Source organism: Macaca nemestrina, chromosome 10 (genome assembly GCF_043159975.1).
Source record: "Macaca nemestrina isolate mMacNem1 chromosome 10, mMacNem.hap1, whole genome shotgun sequence".
In the NCBI taxonomy this organism is placed as follows: Eukaryota; Metazoa; Chordata; class Mammalia; order Primates; family Cercopithecidae; genus Macaca; species Macaca nemestrina.
In genome coordinates, this window is record NC_092134.1 from 74,167,653 (window position 1) to 74,190,317 (window position 22,665).

At 35.0% G+C, this 22,665-nt stretch overlaps 1 pseudogene; it reads left to right on the forward strand.

Moving 5' to 3' along the window:
* The first annotated feature begins 20,172 nt into the window (after positions 1-20,172).
* Positions 20,173-21,458, forward strand: LOC105474053 (L-lactate dehydrogenase B chain pseudogene; annotated as a pseudogene).
* The last annotated feature ends 1,207 nt before the right edge of the window (positions 21,459-22,665 follow it).

Sequence of the window (22,665 nt, forward strand, 5' to 3'; positions counted from 1 at the left end):
TGCGAGGATTGAGTGAGTGAATATACGAACACTGCTTTTAATAGTGCCTGGCCCATGTGCTATGTAAATGTTAACTATTATTATTCCTATTTTGACATTAAATATGATGTTTGATATGAGTTAATGCCCTCAGGTCTAGATACAATCTCTGAAATTTGGACTATTATCAAATATTAGCAGAAAGAATTGATAGCATTAACATTAGGCTTCAAACGTATTAATACCTTAAATAGAGTGTATTGAAGTAATTTTGGGTTGGTATCTAAAAGAAAGGGAAGAAAAGGAGCATCTATTCATTGAATACCAGATATGATCCAGGAACTGCCTGAGACTGACTGAGTTATTCCTCATAACTCTCTAAGATACAGAGCCACAATTTGACTTTTAAAATGAAGGTGAGGTTAAGCAACTTGACCAAGGTTAGACGCAAAGTTTGAGGCAATATTTAAATTCTGGTTGCAATTCTACAGATTGAGTAAACTCCTAGGTTTTGCAGCTTCTACCAACTTTGCAGATGGATTTAGACCTGTGGATCTTTCTTTTCCCTTCGTTGTTTTTTTTCAGGGGGACTGGAGAAGAAAAGGCAGAGGTGTTCTTCCTGTTAAAATGTAAGCTCCCTGCAAGCAGAATTTGAGTGACTCTCAAAATGCAGTGGCCAGAATAGTACAAGGTGTACGGTAAAACCTTAAAATACTTTTCAAAATTTTCAAGTGACAAGAACACGTACACGTTTATGTCACTTACACTGAGGATTCTCAGATACTAAGTTACCAAAATAATATTACATCATTTTCATTCTGAAAGATTATTTCTCTGTAATTTTCATCTCAATAACAGTTTTATATTCTTCAGTTCTGGGTACACAGGAAAGCTATCAAAAACACAGGCATCAGACAAGAAAATTTTCCCAGCTTGAAACTTCAAATGTGCGGTTATATGTAGATCCGCCTTGATTTTCCAGGGTGTTCCCATACCTATTTAGAGCAGAAAAGTAGCAGTTGATTCATTCTGGAAATGATTTGTTAAAGTTCTTTTTGTTTAAAACTTATTAAGTTAATACTTAATATTGGAATGATATAAAATAAAATTCTAGTCAAGGTGTTTTTTATTTATTTAATAATAAAATATCAATTACATCTGTTGATAATTATAAATCATTGAGATTGATATATTTAGTCATTCCAACTAAATATAGGAAAAAACTGAAGCACAGAATTGTTAAATAATTTCCTCAAGGTAACTTAGCAGGTAAATGGTTGGTGCAATTCAAACCCAGACGGGATGACTCCAGAATCCTCATTCTTAACCACTATGTTGTGTTGCCTTACATAATAGTTAAAATATCTTCATTATCCTTCCTAAATAAATGTTTAACATGTAGAGGGATATATCTCACATCCTTACTAGTGATTCTACATTTGCTTCCGGAAGTCCGGTTAAAAATTTGGAGAGAAACATATTACTCTACATTTCTGTATACCCACAGCAGATTTACAGCAGGTATTGTTAATATATTAAATTGTACTTTGAAGGACTTCCATCTAAACCTCAACTTCCCTCAACTTCCACCTTCAGTAAACCTCATTTATAAAAAAAGATGAAGTCATTTATGCATTTTTAGTTTCAGTATTTTCAGTGTGTTGTCCAGCTAGTGTGTTCGTTGCCTTACATAATGACATTTCTTCAAAGCCTGTACGTGCTGCTGCTTTATTTTGCATGGAGGAAATTGAATTGAATCCCTCTCTTGGAGTGAACGATCACTTGGCAGCATAAGTTATTTTAATGGACATCTCTTTACACGGAGCCTTTGCCATCTGTTTCACCCTCTAATTACAAATGCAGGAAGAACACAATTCACAATTGTGTCTGTAAAGGAAAGTATAAGGGACTTGAATGCAGGTTTATATCACTGCATCTGTTCAGTGTTTTTAAATCCAGGAGGAACAAGAGGGCAGGAAACTTTTCTTTCCCTTCTAGATCCAATTAGCATAGACAAGTAAGAATTCACAGCACTAAGTTACCAAGATTGGTTCCTCTAGTGAAAATTGGAAAACTACACTACTAATCTAGATCTGTGTTTTACTTTACATTCAATTGTTTTTCTCTGATACCAGCAATGGTACAGAAATTAAAATTATTTTAGAGACTAGGCAGAACATTCATATGAATTTAATTACATGAACAGCTCAATGGCAAGTGGGATTCAGAATCAAGACCCTTGTCATTTAGGTGGAATTAATTTAGTCAAAGGAAAAGGCAAAAATGTTTCCTTACCTGTTCATAATTTTTTGATAAAGCTCACAAACCTATGGATGGATAGAAATCTTAAATCTAGGTCATTTGGCAACCAAGTAATGATGCTTCCTGGGCCTGGTGCCTAAAGCTAGAAGTTAGATTCACACTCTGACAAGGAAAAGATATTAATGAAACCAGATTGCATGTGTGTAACTGGGCTACTCACTTCAGATTTTGTAGGTTCGATTTATTACAGCAGTATCTTGTGTCTGGTGGCTTAAATGTCTTTTCTTCTTAATTATGACAGCTGCACTCTCTTGATACATCAATTAGCCCGTGAAATGGAGAATTTTCTCATACCCATAACCAGTGCAGCTATTATCAATGTCAAATCCTTTCAAAATATACTGAGCTAGATAGAAATAATTTAAATCACTCAAGCATGTGGGCACTAGTCACTAAGGCACTAGGGTATCTCATTTCTCTGGGGCCATTAGAACGACATTATAGGAACTGTAACCTGGTGGCAGTCCCATCCTCTAAGAAAAACACACTGGGAGATTCTAAGTAAAGCACAGAGAAGAACAGCAATTATAATTTTTTTTCACTGTTGCACTAAAACTAAAACCCATAAGATCACTAAAAGTTAGGGAAATCACCAAAATTGAATAACTTGTGTCCATAAACACAAATTTTAATTTGCTGTCATATTCATGTTCTGACTGAACAAAGTAGGAAAGAGAAAAAATGTAATTCTGTTTTGTACCTAAAAGCTAAGAATTTATTTTTCTTTTTTTCTCTTGCACATAAATGCATCTTCCTTTTAAATGCTTCATATATAACAGGGTTACTCTACTTATGGGCCAATAATGTGGAGATTATTAGCCCGTATTCCCCGGGAGTTATCTAGAGTATAGTGATGCTGTAAAATGGAGATGGGAACTGTACATTGACCCTGTTAAAGATAATAATTCAGTGATTTACAAGACATGTCACAATGAAATCAACTGAATTCATTGTCTCATTAAACAATGCAAACAGGGTTAAAATATTATCCTCCAGTGATTTGAGTTTGCATTGTCCCCATTACAGCTGCATTATGGGGCTTCAATAGTCATTTGCAGGTATACGTAATTGAAATTATTAAAACAGAATATCAAACCCTTAGTTTTTACATTACTTGTGCAATAGAATCAGGAGTCAATTGAGGGCATTTCATTTATTTGCAGAAAATTTACATGCAGCATTTTTTTTCTTCTCTTTCCGACTTATCCAAATTGACATTCATGACTTCTTCCCAGTAAATCTAACATCCACTTTAGTTGTACCTTAATTCACCACCCCAGCCTCCAGGCTAATCTCTCCGCACACCAAGATCCCTGCCCAGAAAGTTCACTAAGTGGCCTGGAAAAAAAGAATTTATTATTGAAAACGATATGGGAGAACTTCCTTCTCTCATATCCTGGAAATGTGCGAAATAATGGATGATGATGAAGCAGCAGCAATGTTTTCAAAACGCAGATGAAGGGTCACTTTTATTCAGTTTGTCTCCTTAATAGATGAATAGATGCATGAATCATGAATCATTTTATTCATGACTGTTAAAAGTATATTTTAGATCATAGTACTATTTTGTTTAAAATTCTTCAACAGCTTTTCACTGCAACCAAAAGAAAATACAAACTACTAGGCTGACTTCTCTGATTTTATCTCCCTCTATTCTTATCCCTTTCACTAATCTCCAGCCACATTGACCTTTGTACCTTAAACATGTCAAGGTTTTTCTCAATTGGGCTTTTATTCTTATTGTTTTATTTGCTTCATACACTCTTCCCCAAGATTTTTGCCCTCTATCATTTTCTTATCAATCAACTGATAACTCAGAGAGCATTTTCTAATAAATCTACCTACAAAGCAGCCCTCTTGTCTCTATAATATTATCTTATTTTATCTGTGTCATTGCACAGCACCTAAAAATGTTCTTTTTTTACTTGGTTACATGCTTATTCTCTCTTTTTCATGGCTAGAGCATAAACTGTTTAGAATAGGGACTCTGCTCCAGTCACGCCAATGATTAGTAGGTGTTCTATATGTATTTGCTTACTAATTGTTGATTTACCCCCCCCCATACTACCACTACTCTCATGCTTTCCTCCCCAGTTATTTTCTTGATTGTACTGAAAATCATCCAGTAATTGGCCACACTGAGATAAAAATCCAGACGGAATCTAGAGTACTGACTCTTAAAGATAACATTATGGCACATTTTTAAGAGTTATACAAGGGAAATGGAGTGAACATTACAGTATTTATGTCTATCAGCATTGTCCCACTGAAGTTTCTGCAATGATGGAAATGTTCTATAAATCCAGCTGTCCAATACAGTATCCATTAACATATGTGGCTATTGAGCACTTGAAATGTGGCTAGTCAAACAGATAAAATGTGGTTCTTTGGATGTGGACCCCCATAGACATAAATATTAGGGCATCTGAAGGCAAAAGAGCTAATGAATATTTCTTAAGGCTAACTAGTACTCTACAGAATAAGTAATAATAGACACATAAGAAATATAATATAGCAAGTTACAGAACCAACCATTTAGACTTTAAGTGCTAACTTTGGGTTGATAACAATCATTGATTCTATTTGAAACATGAGAGCTCCTTTCTCCTTTTCAAATTTGACTGTTTTTAATTACTAGAATGTAGGTTATAAAAGTTGTTAGTATTTCTATAACCTGAGTTTTTGTATCACAAAATAGTACTAGATTGTCAAGATAATTATTCTAATTTTTATATAGACAACATAAGAGAATGCTTGATTATTCTGTATTATCGGAAAAAAGGTAAATTAATTTTTTAATTTGTTAAAATAAGACAACAGGAAGAAGGAATTTTATTTCTAAATAATTAGATGGACATTGTTAAATAATTTTTACTCAGTATTTGTTGATAATAAAACCATTTAAGGAAATATGTTCAATAGTTATCTGTAAAAATTAGACATTCTTTGGAATATTTTCTTATGCAATTCTTTTGAGAAAACCTTTAATGAGAGAGTATATTTTAATGCTAATATGTTCTTTGTATCTCATATCCAGTAGGTGGCACTCTTTCTTTTGAATTAAGAACCCAACAGAATAAAAGTAAGGATGGATGGATAGATGAGCTAAACAAACCCCATCATTCTAAAATGCACTGTGCATTTTCAGATAAATGGTGAAATGAATATCTGGTCTTCTAATCCAATAGATTTTGCAAGACTTGAAGCTGAAGATTCATGCCTTGTTGTTGACAATAATATAGGTCACCAGGACGCCTGGGAAAAGGGAATAACTAGGTTGTCTGGTCTGACAGGAAATTATTGCAGAGCTCTGTCGTGTTTTCAGTGCCTCAGGCCATAGGACAAATTTGTAGCTGATCTGGGAGCAAGTTCAAGAGTCAAGACGATGCCAAAATATAATTTTTTTCATCAAACTTCTACTGAAGCTGTAAGAAAATAACAGTGATTTAAGCTTTTCATCTCTTTTCATTATCCATTTTTAATGTCATGGAGACATGACAATAAGCAGCAAAATAAAAATGTATAAAGAGATTAAAAAATAGCAAAGAGTGAATGCCATATACTGCCTTTTAAAGAGTTTAAAGCACATTTATAGATATCATCTCACACTGAGAAGATGATATTTAATTTTTCAAAGCCTTACTGAGTAACTTTAACAATATTTGAAATATATACAATTGGTTCTTTTTTCCTGTCTGAAAGAAATCAACATTCTACTCTTTTTTCTTTCTTACTGTCCCTACTTCAAACTTGGTTGGGTTGTAGTTTATTTTCAGAAGGAGAGGTGCATACATATTTCCACCCTTATAAGGGTTTTTTGTTGTTGTTGTTCTTAACACCCCAGATTTCATGTTTGTTTCATTTTGTCTATCTCATTTCTAAAACATTCTTTCTAGAAAAAGATAAGGTAAAAATCAATAATCCAACCATTGTGGTTAGATGGCCTACCAGCCTTCAATTCCCAACACATTGATCACACAAATCCCTTTCTTCATGTACTTAGTTTTTTTATTATTATTATTGTTCACTAGACCATAACACTGAGGTCCTCCTGGCAAGAGATATGTTTTACTCTTCATGATTCTACCTACAAGGTCTAGCATAAGACTTCTACATGGTAGGCATTCATGCAACATTTATTTAATAATTGAGCAAATTAATGAATATTAAATCAAATTTTACTTTCGTTTGGGTTTATGCCATGTAAAGTTTCTAAATTTTTTCCCATAATATATAGAAACTCATTTCCATACTTCAATAGCTAACATTCCTAATATTGAATATTTCTGTTAATGTTAACTCCAAATTTTTTCTGATAATGCTCTATGCTCTTAACTTTTTCTATAGACACCCCTTTAACTATTAAAAAAAAAAAAAACTTCACGAAGCAAGTAAATACATGTTTCATGTCAATTTTACTATATCTTACACCACTCTGCTCACAAACTGGTTCCACGTGGTTGCCGGGAGAAGAAAAGAGAGCAAATAGGGTAATCGAGGATTATATATCCCAATAACCAAGTACCACAGGGCATGCTGCAATGTCAGAAGGGCCCAAATTCTGTGGTAAAACAGGAGTTCAGATACAAATTTCTGACAAAACAGAATTTTTAAAGCTACTTCCCAAATGTTCAAAAAAATTAATAAACTAGTACTATAAGCCCAAGAACCACTTACTCTTCAGACTGTATTTCATTTCTCACTAAGTTTTCTCTGTTAAACATGATTAACCTGCCTGGTTTAACCTCAAAAACTACCTTTCTAGAATTTTAGTATTAATCATTATTATCTTAAAAATCTTTCATTATTGCCATCGCTGTCGATCTTCACATAGTTAAGTTCATGCATGTTCAGCCTCTGTAAGTAGAAAACTATGGTCTCCTATAAGTATCACTCTAGCTTCTGGTGTACAGAAAGGAATTCATGCTTGTAGTAAAACTTCTAGTTCAGTTTGTTTTAATACATAAAAGACTCATATTATTTAATATTTTCTTCTTTGTTACCTACTTCTAGTCTTGACTCCTTCATTTGGACCCTGTGTTAGTTCTGAAAAACAACCTTTCTGGTATTTGTTTCTTCATCTTGATCTGTCTCCAAATTACTAACCTTCTCTTAACATAAATTTTGCTATAAAGAAATCAATAACATTTGAAGGGAATAGTTTAAGAATATTATGACACACATACAGAGTATCTGGGAAATATAAGATTTAGCTGCAACATATTCATGGAATATGGAATATCTACTATTAATATTCAGATCAGTGGCTTTGATTGCCATTTGTATGGGGATGATTAGTGCAAATCTCTCTTCTGGATTCCAGTCTTCTTGTCCCAAAGTTTCTAAGATAGTTATACAATTAGTTCCCATTGTATTCATCTTTTTTTGGTTGTGGGCTACACAGAGTTGAAACAGTTGAGTAAAGTTTTAGATTTGTTAACATAAATGTCTTAAGCAATGGCAAATATGTGAACATTAAAATAATTTTTCTGGACAATGTGGAATATGGATTGTATTAGTCTGTTTTCATGCCGCTGATAGAGACATAGCCAAGACTGTGTAATTTATAAAGAAAAAGAAGTTTAACAGACTCACAGCTCCACATGGCTGGGGAGGCCTCACAATCATGGCAGAAGGAGAAAGACATGTTTTACATGGCAGCAGGCAAGAAAGGAAGGAGAACCAAGTGAAAGGGGTTTCCCCTTATAAAACCATCAGATCTTGTGAGGTTTATTCACTGTGGCAAGAACAGTATTAGGGGAAACTGCCCCCATGATTCAACTATCTCCCACCAGGTCCCTCCCACAATACGTGGGAATTACGGGAGCTATAATTCAAGATGAGATTTGGGTGGGGACAAAGCTAAACCATCATGTATGTTAAGGGGAAAAAAATATATATTCAAGATAAATATGTTTTTATTGTAATACATTACTAATATTAATAGATACCCTCCTCTTTATTAATTTATAACAAAAATTATATATATATATATAAAAATTATAAAGTTGTGTGAACTTCACTGGGTATAATGGTGCTAATAATAAAGACTCATTTATTTTGAAACTAATCATATGTTTTAGTTTCAATGCTGAGGTCACTGGCACAGTGCCTTTATGTTGATTCAATCGCTTTGTCACTTGTTAGTTCACCTATAACTTAAACTTACATCCATGTGGCAATAATTTAAAAAAAAAAAAAAAAAAAAAAGCAACCTTTTCCAAGTGATTTGAGTAAAGTTATAGGGTGGATCTTTGCTCATTTTACTCATGAGTGAATGATACTAAAAAAGAAATCTTTTTACATGACATAAACTGGTTTTATTTGTTATGAAATGTTTACCCTTTGACTTAAATGTTTTAAGTAGAAGTCAATATGGAAAACTGTATATTTTTAAGTCACTGTAAATGTTCATGTGCCTGTTAGCATAAATGTGAAGTATAGTTTTATAAACATTATATTTAATATGTCACATAATTTTTAAAATGTATGTTGACATGCAGTCAGAAAACTTTGAGTTGTTTCTAGAATCTATTACATTTTAGTTGTGTGACCTTTACTAATTTACTTAATATCTCTGAGTCTCAATTACTTGTAGAACAGAAATAATAATATCCTTCTTAGGACTTACATAAATATTAAATGGGATCATAGACACAAAATTTGATGATTTTTTAGTCCATATAAAATTACTCTTCACCCAGTGTGCAGAGAGTATTTTAAGTACTCTACATACAGTTTGAATATACTACATTTCTGTATATCTCAATAATATAGTTTGGCTCTGTGTCTCCACTCAAATCTGTCAAATTGTAATTCCCAATGTTGGGGGAGCGATCTGGTGAGAGGTGATTGGATCATGGGGTCAGATTTCCCCGTTGCTGTTCTTGTGATAGTAAGTTCCCATGAGATCTGGTTAAAAGTTTCTATCAATTCCCCCTTCACTCTCTCTCTGCTGCCACCATATGAAGACATGTTTCCTTCCCCTTCACCTTTTAGCCACGATTGCAAGTTTCCTGAAGCCTCCCAGCCATGCTTCCTGTACAGCCTGCAGAACTGTGAGTCAATTAAACCTCTTCTTCATAAATTACCCAATGTCAGGTAGTTCTTTATAGTGGTGTGAGAATAGACTAACACAGTCAATAAAACGTGAAAATGTAAAATATGAAAATAATAGTACCTGCTCCGTAGGGTTGTTTTAAAACAAGGTACAAACATGAACTCAATAAATAATAATTGACACATTTAACTTGTAATTATTGTTAATGAAAGCTCAATCCCCATGTGTTACACAGTGGGACTTTGTTATATTTATATATAAACCAATCAAATGACATATCCTGAAAGAAAACTTCATCAAATAAAAAATAGATACAGGCTGGGTGCGGTGGCTCACACCTGTAATCCCAGCACTTTGGGAGGCTGAGGCGGGTGGATCACAAGGTCAGGAGATCAATACTATCCTGGCTAACACAGTGAAACCCCATCTCTACTAAAAATACAAAAAATTAGCAGGGCATGGTGGCGGGCACCTGTAGTCCCAGCTACTCGGGAGGCTGAGGCAGGAGAATGACATCAACCTGGTGCAGGCGGAGCTTGCAGTGAGCCGAGATCATGCCACTGCAGTCCAGCCTGGGTGACAGAGCAAGACTCTGTCTCAAAAAATATATATATATAATAGAGTTTGTCTACATAGAGTACTAATCTACATCGTAGTGAAATAAGAAGGGTAGGATCATTTTTAGTAACTTATAAATGTTATCAATATTGGTGATTGTCAAAAGCCAAAGGGATATGGTATAAATCTAGTTGCCAATTTTCCTGCACACCTTTCTCCCATCTGCTTCATTCCATAAAACATTTTAGGCCGGGCGCGGTGGCTCAAGCCTGTAATCCCAGCACTTTGGGAGGCCGAGACGGGCGGATCACGAGGTCAGGAGATCGAGACCATCCTGGCTAACACGGTGAAACCCCGTCTCTACTAAAAAATACAAAAAAAAAAAAAACTAGCCGGGCGCGGTGGCGGGCGCCTGTAGTCCCAACTACTCGGGAGGCTGAGGCAGGAGAATGGCGTGAACCCGGGAGGCGGAGCTTGCAGTGAGCTGAGATCCGGCCACTGCACTCCAGCCTGGGCAGCAGAGCGAGACTCCGTCTCAAAAAAAAAAAAAAAAAAAAAAAAAAAAAAAAAAAAATTTTACAGAAAAAAAGGATTTCTCTAGACTTTTTTTCAATCTAATAAGGGCACAGATTAGGCACTGATTATCTGCGATGCAAAAGACTGCCTGGTGAATAGGTTATATATTCCATTTAATGTCTCTACTTCAAAAAGAAAATGAAAATATTAATTGTTTGACTTCAAATTATTTCTAGAAAAAGAAGGGATTTTTTTTCTCATATTTGCAGTTATTACTTAGATTTTTTAAAAGGCATATTTTCAAAGCCAGAGGTTTTGAATAAGGATATTTCAAATAGTGATAGTAATTGCATAGTTCAGGGCTAGTAAAAATACCAATTGTGAAAATAATGTGTGGATTCATTTTCTAAAAATCACAATTTTTTCAAAGAATATTATGGTATTATTGTAAAGTACAGCCTATTGGATATCTAACTTACAATGTGGCTTTTATTTTGCAGCTTAATTATAATTGACAAAAATAGATTTTATTTTTTTTTTAATCAGTGTAACCCAAATTGAGACAGAAACAACAGGAACAATCCTAATTGTTATAACATAGCCACACAGAAGAAATTAGATTTTGATATCCAACTTTTAGAATTACTTCCAGCACAAAGATGTGTCTATGAAAAACTATAATAAAAAATGTCATTTATAGGTAGTTAAGGCAAATCTCAGTATTGGCATGGACACTTCTTCCTTGGATTTTTTGCAGTGATCAACTCTCACAGCTTGTTTATATGCAATCTCCATAAAGCTCACTCTTAACTTTTCCAGGCACAGAGACGTTCTTAAACAATCTTTTAATCAACTATAACACTATAACAATACTAACTCTAGTTTAAAGCATCCATATTCATTAGATAACAATTAAAGAGCTCAACAGGATATTTTTATTATTTATGCTTTGTTTTGTTATGAAATTTGTATTTCCTGCTGACCTATATTTTAAATAACAGAAAAGTTCTAAAATAATGCAAGTCAAACTAATGGTTGTTATTATTTCTGGCAATTCATTGCTGTTGTTTGTAGATAATTCTCTCTCCAGATAAGGATACAGAGGATGTTAAAAACAATTAATTCCATAGGTTTTTCTTATTTTATAAGAAATTTTGGTAGCAAATATATATGTTTACCCAATGTTACCTAAATAATCTGATAAGACAGTGTCTTCACTTTTAGGAAAATAAGCTTAATGGAATGTTGGTTAAGAGATGCAGCATCAATAATTTAGGTTTATTGCTATTCTTTATCCTTGCTAAAAAGAAGTAAGTATGTTAAATCCAGAAGGACATGGAAAATGAGATAATATTCGGCAACAGAAGACAGAGGTCAGCAATTTTTTGACAACTAGAAAGTGGATGACTTAGTGGAATGGAGAATGCTTAGAAAACATAGATCAATATAAGCAAGCCAATAAGTTCTGAAGAGCCCTGGATTGGTTCCTTAGAAGATAAATGTGGCAAAGTCTTAATGGACTTTATTTAAAACTTGAGGACCTGTAGTGTGTTATGCAATGTGTGCTACTCAGCTTAGCTCGTAACCCAGGTACTAATCGAGCATGTCCAAGCCAATGGCGATCAGCTAAAACACTAATCAAGAATGTACAGTTGAGTTGTGATCAGCAGCATTCTATGGAAGCCCCTACTCAAAATGTAGCTAATACAGTTGTTTCTGTTATCCATATATTAATCAATATCCAAAGCTGAATAGTTAATATACTAATGTTAGTAAAATATGTTGACTAGTTTGATAAATATTGCATGTAAATTTTCATTATTGAAATTAAATTTTTCCCAAGATAGGATCATTGTATAAAAGTATTTGAGAGACTCTTCTTGGTTGCATAGCAGATATAAGAAGCCAGCTAGATCTATTTCCTTTAAGTGGAAAGATGCTTTGAGCTGAATTCCTAAGTGGTCCTGTGTTTAGCTGTGAACTCTGGGGCTTTAGGGCATTTTGTTTGGTTGACAAATTCCAGCTATCTGGGCAACAAAATCCTGCCCTGAAATCTTGACGTTTGCCCAAATCTACCCTCAAGCAAAGCGGTAATAACAATCATCTAAAGGAACTAAGAGTGTGTTTCCTTGAGTCAGCCAAAAAGATTATATAAATTCTTCCTTTTGTATTTGTCGGTGTAATAGATGCAATGTCAGGATCAGAATGGTATGGGACTTCACAATGAAAGCAATGGAGATTAGAAGACAATAGTATAATGATTTTAATGGTATAAAGATAATGGTATAAGTCTAAAAGATAATTATTTCTAACTTAGAGGTCTATATCCTGATGCAATTCAATCACAAATGAGGGTAGAATAAAAATTTTAAAACATGCAGGGGTAAAAAAATACATTTCTCAAAACTTGCTTCTTAGGAAGGTAAGGGAGAAACTGCTCCAACAAAATAAGGGGAAAAAAAAGAAGAAAGTATGGGGCCCCCCAAAAGAGGAGACAGGGCATTCAACACAGAAGAAATGCAAAGGGAATCGGGAATGATACTAAAGGCAAAGAGGATCAGACTGAAGGGAAGTGCCAGGATGCCAAGGACATGGCAGGCTTAGGCAGCAGTCTATTGAGACTGGACCAAGAGGAAATTAATCTGGTATTGTGCACAGCACATAATAAAATCATGATAGCCAGGCTATGCATGACCAATCAGGCTGCTAAGGAGGCCCAATCCATGTGATACAGACAGCTCAGATGAAATAAAAATGGATCATCACAGTGACATCTGTTAAAGCACTAGGTCTCTCTGTTAAAGCACTGGGAATAATGTCAATCATTTATATGTTTGGGTGTGGCAAATATTTCTAAAGCATTGAATTCAAGTTTTGAAACTTAAATTACAGAACTTATTGCTAGACAAAGGTACGGAAATAGAGAAAAAACCGACTTAACATTATCTATATTCTGGCAATACTATTCAATTCAGTTTAATTCCAGGACACTTCAGGTCCATAATTGCCTTTTTTTGTTGAATGTGGGCTTTAAAAGTCCATAAACTTCATGCAAGATCTATTGAGGTGTTGGGATGCAGAACTATGATACCTCAAGGTAGAAGGCACTTTGCCATGCTAAGTCCTTTTGAACTGAAGGAGACTGGAAGGGCCTCAGAAGCAAGAAGTTCTCTGTGACCTTCTCCTGTTCTCCTTTCTCCGTTTCATCCCCAAAGCAGGTCATAGAACTAGAATTCCTCTTCCCCAAGGAAGATCCCAGAAACTAGAACTCCTTTCACCTAAAACAAGTCATAAAATCTAGAAATGTCACTCTCTGATTTTCTTTCTTCTCCCCTGAAGATCCTCATGTGATAAGTGACCTAACCTATACCTAGATAAAGGGATGCTACACTGAGATGCTGAGAAGAATCAGCAAACAGGCCTTGCTGGGTTCCCCCCAGAGTTCATTACCATTAGATCATACCCTTTTTAGCCAATTTTATTTCTACACAGCCATCAATTCTTTACTGCATATAAGCATAAAAATGCACAGTTTTTCCTAGGTCTTTAGGTCTTCATTCTGAAGTTTCCTGGGACACATAAAACTTGGATTAAATAAATTTGTTATCTTTTCCTCTTGTTAATCTGTCCTTTGTTATAGGAACGTCAGTCATGCACTTTGAAATGGGTGCAAAAAAAGTATTATACATTTTTACCTTTACATAGTCTTCAGAAAAAATATAGATAATCATAACTTCTTTTCAGTTAGTCTCTAAGTAAAATACTAAATGTTGGTTGTCATATTTAAAATATAATGAGAAATAAAATTGTTCTGTATATATATATTTTAAATTTAAAGAACCCTATTATGTATTACTTCATTGGATCTATTTTCTGGATTTTAATTGTTGAAAAGTCTGGAGTAAAATAAACAGAATATTTTTCAGATGCATTGTAGTTAAAATAATTGAATAAGAATGCTAATGTAATTTTTCAGGAAGTCATTGTCAATTTGTCCAAACTTGGGTCTTTCTGCTCTTTCTGCCTGGTTTTTTGTTTGTTTGTTTTTGTTTTTGTTTTTGCTCATTAATAACTGTATTAAACAAAGGTGTTATAAAAGAGAACTATTTTATGCATTTAATTAACTTTAATTTTATTTTCAGTTTTTACTTGTTTTAAATAATTTATTGTTGGCAGTTTGAGGAAAATATTAAATGTGAGAGATTCACATAAGCTATTGGTCAGAATGAAGTTTTTGGTTTATCTTTGAATCCAATAATCCTTTCTTTGTCAGCATTTTTGTTTTTACTATTTATCATTCTCATATTGCACAAATTGGGAATTCACTGAAATAGGTATTGATGTTTATACTGTGTTTTTCATCCTTATAGGAGTATGAGGATGTAATTTTCTTTATAGAGATGCATTGAATTCATCTTTTTGAATTATCAAGCAAAGCCTATTTCAAGACTATGAGATCTTCTCAGACTTCTTACAATAACTCTTATTATTCATGAAGTCACAAACTCAGAAACCAAGAGAACTCACACTGACCCTGTTATTACCTCTAGACAGAAATAGGGGTGTTTTGCAATAACCGCCCCCCCCAGTCCCCACCAAAAGTAGGTATCATAAAACAAAGAACAAAGACATACACCACAGGTTGCCTTACACATTAGCAAAAACTAAAATGGGTTTTGATATCTTGGTTTAGCCTGAATGTCCAAAAAGAGAATATTCTAAATCACTGTGGATAGAAATATAAATATATCTCAAAGAATTTTGGCGGTATAATATATATAATGGACAATATCTATATGCATAAGGTTTGCATTATACCATTGTTTTTAGAAGCAAAAATGGAAACAAAATATCTATTTAGAAAGGTTAAATAAACTAGTACACCTAAACAATGGAAAACTATGCTATAACTTATTAATATTAATAAAATGAAAAGGTAGGTTCATCTACATTCACTCTTGTGAAATAAACTTCATAATATATTGATAAATAAACAGATACAGATCAAAAAGTATATTTTATTCTGACAGTATACACCAGAGTTAATATCTATACACTCGATACTAATATTTCACATATTAGTTTTCCCTATTTTTTCTAATTTATATCTATAATTATTGTTCATTATTTAAATAATTTAAGAAAATGTTATGCTATCAAATTGAAGAAATTAAATTTCCCATGAAGTCTTTATAATTGTAATACTTTTCAAAAAGCCATAATAATTTTAAGCAAAATAGTATGCTTTCTAAAATGTGCTGAAGACTTTACAATGGTTTTTAAAAGATAGTGCAGATATATTTGTAAGTGAACACAAATATCCCATCCTTCATTCTTGATCTCATCCTTTGTTATTGAAGACTTTCAAGTATGGCAATTAACGTAAGAGCATAGAGATAATTTCCAGTTGTGATGGTTAATACAGAATGTCAACTTGATTGGATTGAAGGATACAAAGTATTGATCCTGGATGTGTCTGTGAGAGTGTTGCCAGAGGAGATAAACATTTGAGTCAGTGGACCGGGAAAGGCAGACCCACCCTTAGTCTGGGTGGGCACAGTCTAATCAAAAGCCAGTCCAGCTAGTATATAAGCAGGAAGAAAAATGTGAAAAGAGAGACTGGTCTAATCTCCCAGATTACGTCTTTCTCCCGTGCTGGACGCTTCCTGCCCTCGAACATTAAACACCAAGTTCTTCAATTTTGGAACTCGGACTGGCTCTCCTTGCACCTCAGCCTGCAGACAACCTATTGTGGGACTTTGTGATCATGTAAGTTAATACTTAATAAACTCCCCGTTACATATGTATCTATTCCATTAGTTCTATCCCTCTAATTAGAACCCTGGCTAATAAAGCAGTATTATTTTGCTTATTCTACTTTTTCAGAAAGTCAAGAAACCTTTAGATTCTGTGATTTAGAGTATACTGAATTTATTACTTTGTTTTACTGACTTTAAATGTATGAGGATGAGTACGAACAGGTATATAATAACTATAGATTGAGCTCTTCAAAATCTGAATCTTATTCAGACAGCCACAGATCTATGTTATTTGATGACTTTCAAGCTTTCATTGTTGTACATACCAAAAATAAAAATGAATTACAGCTTTTCTTGGATATTTGGAGAATTTTCAGAAATTAAAGAAACCTAGCTTTCTCTGCTAGTTTCAAGTGACATTTAGCCTTTTGTTCGTTTACAGATTAGGTTAAGAATATAACAAACCCAAGGGATCATCTTCCCAGAAAAATGTTCTTATGCACATACAAGAACAATTTTTACATACAATTTCAAGTGTCCATAGAGTCCCCTGGAGCACATGCTTATAATGGATAAATTAGTAAAACTAAGAGAGAAGGTGATTTCATCTTCATATTCAAAGGGGCGTGTAACAAAGCAGAATTTCCAACACTGTGCATTGCTTCAGACAAAGCGGAATTTCTGACACTGTGCATTGCTTCAGTAAGTCTTTGGTGAGGGTGATTAAGTATACTCTGGAAACAGATTGAATGAAATGGTGCAAAAGGAATGCTAACCTCCAATTTGAAGTTTGACAAGATGGCCTCAGAGAATATGCTGTTATTTTATTATTGGATGTAAACAAAGATAGTATATTTAATTTAATAGATAGACTTTCAGAACATGAAAGTAATTAAAACATCACCACTGTACTACTATCTGCCACTCTCTATTTTCTCATCACAAAGGCAATACTAGTGTTTGATGTCCTCTCCCTTGATCCTTCTTAGGACTTTTGTTTCAAGATGGTGGGCGGATCATAGACAACTATTTCTTTCCATCCCTAAACCTATTAAATTGATAGGAAGGATAATCAGGAAGGGTAAAGTTCACAGCAATGAAGAAAATAATGACAATGAAGTCAATGGGTAAGAAAATTATACATTCCAGAAGATGAAAAAAGATAAAGGATGAAGCAGAAGTGAAACTGAACTGCAGACTGGAAAAATTGGGAAGGAAGCTGCAAAAGACAAACTCAAGGATAAATTTAACCTGACTAAGGAGACTCTTGAGCGGCTTTGTCTCAGGGACCCAAGGTCAGCAGACAGTAGATGTCTCCCAGTACTCGGATGAACTATATCCTGCTACCTGGCACTTAGCTCTGGACAAAAATCACAGGACTCTTCTTCAAAGAAACTGCATCATCTACCTCTGGTTAATCAGTGAAATTCTAAATAAACTGTAGAGCACAGTTTTCCTTATTCCAGCATTAAGATTTGGTTTAATGGCTACCCCCGCCCACTAACCTTAAAGTGAAGCCTGCTGAACTTGACCACACACAGTGCTTCCTGTTTATTCCTTCTAAGTGTCAGCATAAAAACCAACATTCAACATAGACCACAGGATATCTGCAACATGAAAAAGATACAATAGAAACAGATAATTTGTGTAACATAATGATGAAAATTTGTTCAAAGTCAAATATGTTTTCTCAGAAAGAATAAAGAAGATACAGTATCCACCAAAAAGGAATGAAAGGTTATGAAAAAAAAAGAAAAAGACAGAGCTTTTAGAAATTAAAATGATTGGAGGATTAATTAATTGAAAGATAAAAGTTTTTAAAAATCTAAGATTTATAGAAAGAAAGAACAAAATTCAAAAAGACCTAGTAAGAATCCATAACATCTGACTAAGAAGTGATCCCCAAAAAGGGTGAAAAGGAGCAAATTTTAAAATACAAGGCAAGTTTAACAGTTATTTTTAAGTTAAAAAAATACTGTTCATAGCTGAAGTTTCCCAGTGTTCAGGAATATGCAGAACAATGATAAAGTACCTTAACAGGGTTTTCACAAAGCACAGAATGGACTCAAATGAGGCTGTGATCAATTCTATCCTGGAATTTTTCAGGGTCACCAAATAACATATAAGTAGACTACTAGAATATGACTGAGAATTCAGGATTAGAAGAGAGAGAGGTAAGTGATTCTAGAAAAAAGGGAACACCACACACAAAACTCTGGTGTGGACAAATGAAAACTGCCTGCTGTCCTATGGTAATCTTCGGAATCTGTAATAAGCAGCAGCTCATCAGGACAGATGCAGCAATCAATTCAGACAGATACCAGCTCTTCACAACCAGTACAGCCATACCTGACTAAGTGTCATCCCTGCTGACACTGAGAGAGAAGGGCAAGTTCTTTAGTTTAAGAAGAACAAAAAGAATGAATAAAAGAAGAAAAAAAAAGATGAGGTAGATTTGCTATTTTAAGGCATACTGTTTATGGAGTGAGAAGACCAATTGCGCCGTAAATTCCTGCCCTTTGTCCTCCAGAGTCTATCCTTTGTCTGTGTGTGTGTGTGTGTGTGTGTGTGTGTGTGTGTGTGCGCGCGCGCGCGCGTGTGTGTAGGCCTGGAAGAGAGGAAGATGAATTAAATACATACTTGATTTAAAACTCAAGATAAAGCTTAATTTACTTCTGGGCAAATACATTGTTACTTTCTGGGCAAAGACTTCATTTTAAGGCAATAGATGGCTGATCGACCTTTCAGTAGAGGAATTTTTCATGGTAAAGTCTCAGGGTTTCTTGAATACCAGAGGGGGCAAGAGAAGAGTTAAGGGTTATAAAGAGACAGGCGGTAGTGAAAACAAAGATTCATTAAAAACTCACCTTGGTTGAGGTACTATACCCTAGGACATACAGATATGGATTATTGGGATGATAAACAAGAAAAAAAACTGAATTCATGAGAGTGGTAAGTTTGGAGTGATAGGAGAAAGGGGGAAAATTTAATCTATTCTTAGATATAAGACTCAACCTGACAGGATCTACAAATCTGAGGAGTGTAGGCTCCAAGAAACCAAGAGTCTTTTTTACTTCTTATTCATCTGAGAGTTGGACAAATTAGGTTTGTTAATTTCTAATGAATTAATTGAATGGGTGATTATGCAGATTATGTTTTATTTTGAAATAGTAGTAAATTTACTATAGCCAACTTACTTATTTTTCATATTTTGTCAAAAAAAATTTGCTTAAAGTGTCTCTTTTTTTCTAATTTAAATTCATGCCAGGTTCAGTGGCTCACACCTGTAATCCCAGCATTTTGGAAGGTCAAGATAAGTCGGTCATTTGAAGTCAGAAGTTCAAGACCAGCCTGGACAACATGGTGAAACCATGTCTCTACTAAAAATACAAAAAAAAAAAAAAAAAAAAAAGGCTGGGTTGTAGTGCTGCACGCCTGTAATCCCAGCTAATCGGGAGGCTGAGGAAGGAGAATTGCTTGAGCCTGGGAGGTAGAGGTTGTGGTGAGCCAAGATTATGCCACTGCACCCCACTCTGGGTGACAGAGTGAGACCCTGTCTCAGAAAAAAAAAAAAAAAAAAAAAAAAAAAAAATCTCTGCTGCATGTCTCTGCTTCAGTTTGCAGAATCTCAGCCACAGTGAATAAAACTCATTCCAGTTCAGGAAATTCCATTTTCAGACTGGGCTCAGTGGCTCACATCTGTAATCCCAGACCTTTGGGAGGCTGAGGTAAAAGGATCTCTTGAAGCCAGTAGTTCGAGTCCAGCTGGGAAATTAAGCGGGACCTGTCTCTCCAAAAACAAATTTAAAAATTAGCCTGGTGTGTTGATGCACACCTGTAGTCCCAGCTACAAAGGAAGCTGGTGCAGGACGTTCGCTTGAGGCTAGGAACCTGAAGCCACTGCACTCCAACCCAGGCAACAGAGACAGACCTATCTCTGAAAGGAGAAGAAGAGGAAATAAATTCAATTTTCAGAAAATGGCCCATTAGAAGTCTCCAATTGGAGACGCAGGCAGCTCACATTGTCTTCTCCGCACTGCTGTTACTGAGGTCTCCAGCGCCTTCTCCCTCCTGTGTAAAATGGCAACTCTTAAGGAAAAACTCATTGCACCAGTTGCGGAAGAAGAGGCAACAGTCCCAAACAATAAGATCACTGTAGTGGGTGTTGGACAAGTGGTATGGCGTGTGCTATCAGCATTCTGGGAAAGTCTCTGGCTGATGAATTTGCTCTTGTGGATGTTTTGGAAGATAAGCTTAAAGGAGAAATGATGGATTTGCAGCATGGGAGCTTATTTCTTCAGACGCCTAAAATTGTGGCAGATAAAGATTATTCTGTGACTGCCAATTCTAAGATTGTAGTGGTAACTGCAGGAGTCCCTCAGCAAGAAGGGGAGAGTCGGCTCAATTTGGTGCAGAGAAATGTTAATGTCTTCAAATTCATTATTCCTCAGATCGTCAAGTACAGTCCTGATTGCATCATAATGGTGGTTTCCAACCCAGTGGACATTCTTACATATGTTACCTGGAAACTAAGTGGATTACCCAAACACCGCATGATTGGAAGCGGATGTAATCTGGATTCTGCTAGATTTCGCTACCGTATGGCTGAAAAAATTGGCATTCATCCCAGCAGCTGCCATGGATGGATTTTGGGGGAACATGGCGACTCAAGTGTGGCTGTATGGAGTGGCGTGAATGTGGCAGGTGTTTCTCTCCAGGAATTGAATCCAGAAATGGGAACGGACAATGATAGTGAAAATTGGAAGCAAGTGCATAAGATGGTGGTTGAAAGTGCCTATGAAGTCATCAAGCTAAAAGGATATACCAACTGGGCTATTGGATTAAGTGTGGCTGATCTTATTGAATCCATGTTGAAAAATCTATCCAGGATTCATCCCGTGTCAACAATGGTAAAGGGGATGTATGGCATCAAGAATGAAGTCTTACTGAGCCTTCCATGTATCCTCAATGCCCGAGGACTAACCAGCGTTATCAACCAGAAGCTAAAGGATGATGAAGTTGCTCAACTCAAGAAAAGTGCGGATACCCTGTGGGACATCCAGAAGGACCTAAAAGACCTGTGACTACTGGGCGCTAGGCTATAGAAATTTAAAAACGACAATGTTATTAACTCTGAGCCTTTAGTTTTCATCTGTGTACATGGATCGCAGTTTGCTTTGATCTTCAATATGTGAATTTGGGCTCATAGAATCAAAGCCTATGCTTGGTTTAATGCTTGCAATATGAGCTCTTGAACAAATAAAATTAACTATTGTAGTGTGCTTCTAAAAAAAAAAAAAGAAGTCTCCAATTAATGAAGTGATAAATTGAGTTGTGCATAAAAAGTAACTGTAAGTTTTATATTTCTTGTATAACAACATATTTCTCTAACTTAGTAATAAGTCTATTGATTTGTTCATAAATGAAATTTGAGACACAAGCAAGGTGAGTTGTTACATGTTAAATTAGTTATTATAAAATCAGGCTTTGGTCAAATTGTGTTATTTAAAAGTAAATAAATAATTAGCTGATCTTTCACACAGTGTTTTCCAATGTCCTCATTACTGTCTTCTGCACAAACCACTAGGGGGCAAGACAGTCTAACATATTAGAGCAGACCTAATTGTATCCAACAGAGGGCAGTAATACACAAACTAGGGAGACAAGTCAATCACATTACATTTCAGCCATTCACATCTGCCATTTCCTCTGGGGATTATAAGAGGGAGGGAAGAGAGAAAGGAAGGAAGGAAGGAAGGAAGCAAGGAAGGGAGGGAGGGAGGGAACAGCCTTCTCAATAAACAATTCATTGGCTGACTTTTCTGAAATTGTTAAACAAGTGAATTTAATAAACAACTTTTTCTGAATTTAAATAGTTTAACTTTGAAGTGAAAAACCACAAGTTTGAAGATAAGTGTTAACAAATAGAAATGAGAAAATGTGAAAATCATTTCCAATGAAAGGAAACAAGTGTTAACAACTTTATTTTTAATGTTACTTTTAAAGGATAAGTAGTGAATCAACAGCATAAATAATTATTTATTAGGCAAATAACAAGAGCTGAGTATCTGTGAAGTGTCAGACATTCAAAGTCATAGTCAAGGGATTAGCAATGTCTCATAAAATATCTTGAAGAAAAAAACCTCGGTTATGGGGAAAAGTCAAGAGTCGGAAAGCCTGGGTTTATTACTGACTATGGTATCCGACGGCTGTATGATATTTGGTAGATCGGTCAATCTACACAGCCTTCAGTTGCCTCATGTGCAAAGTTACAGAACTTGTAACATAAATGGTTTCCCAGCCTGGCTGCTCATAGAGGAAACCTTGCATTGTCATTCTCCATACCTTGTGAATTAGCACTGACTCTCCAGAAATGAAACTCAGCAACACCTATACATACATATATATATACACACACATATGATACAATTTAAGATCATATAATACACACATGCAATTCTAGGTAATTCT